Consider the following 5,000-nt stretch of genomic DNA (forward strand, 5'->3'; position numbering starts at 1 on the left):
GAATGGAGTTAGAGGGGTCGGGGTCAAGTGAGAAGATACCTGCACCAGCGGAAGTGGTTCCTGCTGAGACCGATGCTGTACCGGCATCAACAGATGCTGCATCTCAACCAACCGAGATAGCTCTGGGAACAAGGCAGTATCTGCAGGGACACCATAAAGCCCCAGAGAGATTGGATCTGTGAAGTAATTCAGTTATGGGGCAGAATAATCCCCTCAAAATCTCAAGCCAGGGTATGTTACCCCTGTGCTCAATCCACGAGATGGTCCATTTCAGTTACCTGCTGTAGGTAATGGATTGCAGTGTTCTATTGTTATGCTCTTGTAATGTCTTTGATTATGCCATTTTCTAGGATTCATCAAATGAGCAAAATGTTCATTTATTGTCATGTGGGTTGACATGTTGGTGTGGGATTATATCTAGAAGGGAGGAAACGTGGTGTATTTACAGCCTTGCGTATTGATGTGCTGTGTGGAATAAAATAGTTCCTGGCTCGCCATTTTTCGTGCCTGTTATGATTTTGTCGACCTCTACTTGATCCTATCGCATACGTAATAGTGGGAGATCAGATTTTCATGTCTCGGACAGACTACTCAAAAGATTTGTGAGCTGGGAAGGTAAATGGGCTTTCAAGTCAGCCACATGGTGAATCCGATCCTGATTGGGCTTTTGGCTGAGTTGCGTGGCCAATCTGGAATCGAGAAATCTCCTATCAACAATTGAACGGCCCACTCGGTAAATCCAGAGCAGAGAAGTTATCACCAAGTTCTTGAGGGATGGTGTGATCAGAGCACTGGGAATGAATACGAATACAGTATTTGTAGGAAGACGAATCTTGTGTTGAGAAAACCAAGAAGACTAATCATGGCTGCATAGCTTGGTGGACAAACATTGTGTGCTTGTATTACAATGTGTCAAGTGTGTATGTTTTTTAAGTAGTGAACTGTGACGAAATGTAATGTGCTACGAGCCAGTGCTGATAACACTGGGGAACAATTTTTTTCTTATTATCTGTTGCATGAGATTTTTCTATGTATTTTTTCAACGCTGATTTCAAATCTGAAATCGGTTTTCCTCTCCATGCTCCAGTTTTCATGCAATTTGAAACTTGCGATTAAAGCAGAAAAGGACACCCATTGCTATTTGCACTCGGGATAACTTGAGAACTCAGGTCAGGTCAGGTATGGGAGCATGTGCCAGAACAGCGCGTCGCTGCGTCCACTTTCCGCCGGTACTCCAGGGGCCTCCGTCTGGCCATCCCCCAGGCAGATGCCAGGCCCATCCCCATCTCCTTGAGATGATGGTCAACCTGCTGCAACCACGAGGCACGTGGTCGGCCCACTGACCTCCTCCACTCATGAGACTCCCTCGCTGAGAGAATCTGGTGAGCAGGATCAGCATCAGGAAAACGAGCCACATGTCCATACAGCGGCAACTGACGCTCACGGACTATGCAGGTAACAAATCTCATCCGAGACTCTCTCAGCAACCGCTCGTTGGACACAAAATCCGACCAGCGATATCCAAGGATTCTCCGAAGAGACCTGGTACCAAAGGAGTTAAGTCTCTGTCTCAGATCCTTGGTCAGAGTCCAAGTCTCGCATCCATAGAGCAAGAATGGAAGTACCAAGGACCTGAAGACTCGGACTTTCGTCCTCCCGCACAGGTACCGGCAGCACCACACCCCATGATCCAGTGAATCCATGACTCCCCAGGCCTGACCCAGATGTCTATTGGCCTCTGACTCACAGCCAGCAGAGACATGAATATCACTGCCAAGGTAAGTGAATCTCTCCACGACCTCAACATCCTCACCACAAACAGGCACAGACAGGACAGCAGCATCCAAGATGTCACCGAAAGCCTGGATCTTAGTTTTGACCCAAGAAACCAGTAATCCCAGCGGCTCCGACTCCTCATTCAGCACCTCGAGGGCCCCCAAAAAGAGATCTAAAGTCTCCGCAAAGATGACTGCATCATCTGAAAAATCAAGGTCCGAGATCTTGACATTCCCAAATGATGCACCGCAGCTTGATCTCTCCGACATCCTCCCTAAAATCCAGTCCATACAAGTGCTGAAAAGTGTGGGGGCCAGTACATACCCCTGACGAACTCCAGTAACAACTGGAAATAAGTCAGAGATGGTACCACCACACTTCACAGCACTCTCAGTACCAGAGTGGAGTTCAGACATCAGATCGATCAGTTTTGGTGGCACCCCACGAAGACCAAGAATCCTCCAGAGGACATCCCGATTCACTGAATCGAACGCTTCACAGAGATCAACAGAAGCTGCAAGCAGCTACTGCTTGAAACTCACGTCTGCATTCGGTGAGGACCCGAAGAGCAAGGATACGGTCTATTGACCTCTTTGGTGTAAAGCCTGACTGCTCTGGACGCTGGTGCTCAAGCAGATGGTGGCGAACCCTTTCAAGAATTATCCGAGCAAAGACCTTGCCCGGCACTGAGAGCAGCGTCACCCCTCGGTAGTTGTTGCAGTCTTGGCGATCACCCTTCCCTTTCCAGAGAGGAACAACAAGGCCCCTCTTCCAATCAGTTGGGATGAAGCGTGTGTTCCAGGCAGAGCACAAAACTGCATGCAACGACACGAGTGCAGCATTTCCACCAGCCTTGAGAAGTTCGGCATGGATGCCACAGATCCCTGGAGCTTTGCCCCGTTTCAACTGGTTCACCGCAGCCCGTGTTTCCACAAGCGAAGGTGGACCACAGTTGATTCGAGGGTCAGCAACAGGGATTGTAACACCCTTGACGTCCAACTCGACAGCTGGGGGATCAGCCTGGTACAACCGCTCAAAGTAACTGGCTCACCGGGCCTTCACTTCAGACTCCTCTGTCAAGAGCCTACCACTCTCTGCTCTAACTGCAGTGCTCCGAGGGATGGGCTTGGATGAACGCAATGCACGAATTCCCGTGTAAGCGGGACGAGAATCACCTGTCCACAGGTGATGCTCTACCCCCTCACAGAATCCTCGCACATAGGCCTCCTTGTCCACCCTCAGTGCACGTAGAGTTTTACGCCTCAGCTACCTGAACAGCTCAGCTCTGCCATTCAACCTGGCCCTGCGACTCTGGTCAATGGTATCCAGTGTCCCTTGAGAGACAAAATTCTTCTTTGCCCTGCGGTGAGTTCCAAGACATCCACCGGCAACATCAAGGACGGTGGTCTTGAAGGCGCTCCACAACTCTTCAGGACCCCCCAAAGCACCCAGACCCCCCAAGTGTCCACTCAGCCTGTTCGCAAACTCCTCAGCTACTCTCTCATCCCTGAGCTTGCCAACATCCAGCCTCGGCTGGGATGGTACCATTCTCCAGGATTTAAGGTGCAGCTTTGGAGTTGCTACAACAAGCCTGTGGTCAGTATTGAGGAACTGAGCACTCCGGTGGACCCTGCAGTTCTGGATCATCCTCCAACGACCATCAATGAGGACATGGTCAATCTCCTTTGCCACACCGCCAGCGTTGGAATACCAAGTCCAGCGATGAGCTTCTTTGCGCTGAAACCATGAACCAGCCACCCTAAGTCCATGACTTCTTGCAAAGTCAAGGAACTTAGTGCTATTCTGGTTCATAGTTCCTGACCCATGGGGACCAGCACACACCTCATAACCATCCCTATCAGTTTCAGTCGATGCATTGAAATTCCCCAAAACTAGAAGTGTATCTCGTCTGGGGCACTGATCAACCACAGACTCGAGCGTGGCGTAGAATGCATCCTTCACGGTGAGATCACTCGCCTCAGTCGGAGCATAAACAGAGACCAGGGAAATGACACCTAAGGAGTGACGAATCCTTAATCTCATAATACGCTCGTTGACCGGTGTTACCTCAATTATCATTGGGGTCAGCTTATTGGACACAGCCACAGCAACTCCTTGGGTATGGTAACCATCAGAGCGACCAGACCAATAGTAAGTGTAACCACCCACCATTATCTCGCCGCAATCTGGTCTCTGAACCTCAGAGAGAGCTGCAATCCCGATGTCCAAACGCTTGAGCTCAGATGATAACAGAGACAGGTGATCATCATCCTCTCTTAGGGAGAGGACATTCCAGGCACCCACCCGAAGGGACCGCCTCGCATTAATCCAAGGAGACCGCTGTCTGGTGGACGACACCTCAGCACCACTCCGCCACACTCTCCCGCAATCTGACCCAGGGATGTTACCCCGTGGTTTCCCTCCTATCATCAAAGATTATGGGTCCTGAAGGCTTTGCCCCAATCCCGTCATCCGGTGAGCTGCCCTGCGAAGGGAAGCTGCACAGGGGGTACTCCCACGGAGTGGGTTTTCAGATTTTTTTGCATTTTGCGGAATGAAGGGTTTTACGGTGGCCGGAGTGCAAATCCTGCCACCAACCTCCTAATAAGAAGTGACCAAACTGCAGGAGGACGTCCGCAGACACAGTTGGGCACTAGATATGGATGGCCGTTGGCTCACAAGGAGCTCCTCCGCCCTTTGACAGGTTTTGTTTTTAATCCTGCTGGGTGTCCATATCCAAACACCCTCCTCACCAGAAAACCTGGTGGGGGAGACGGTTTAGTCGCCGACAACCCGACCATGGAACAGACAACCCGACATGGACAAGGGTTTTACGGTGGCCGGAGTGCAAATCCTGTGCGATTTGCACTCCGATTTGAGAACTCGGGGTGTGATTTCGGACTTTAGTGGAAATATACGATGCCGAAACTGCTAAATAACTATAGACCATATTCGTTTTGCTGCAAACGATTTGCTCACGATTTATTTGACATCAATTTTCTTTATCTTTATTGCTATTTATTTATCTTTATTGATATATATATTCTTTAACTTTATGTTTTTCTTTGTTTCAGATCTGATCATGGGTTCTTCAATTAGACATAAATGTGTAAATAATCCAGATGCATTCTGTTATGTATGTGGCTGCTACACACTACTTCGTCAAAAGCGCAATATAACATGGTTTGTGAGGCGTGCCGATAAAGCCTATTTTGATGTTCCCC

The sequence above is a fragment of the Eptatretus burgeri genome, chromosome 3 (assembly GCF_056783735.1).
Source record: "Eptatretus burgeri isolate ZD-2024b chromosome 3, Ebu_testis_v1, whole genome shotgun sequence".
NCBI classification, from domain to species: Eukaryota; Metazoa; Chordata; class Myxini; order Myxiniformes; family Myxinidae; genus Eptatretus; species Eptatretus burgeri.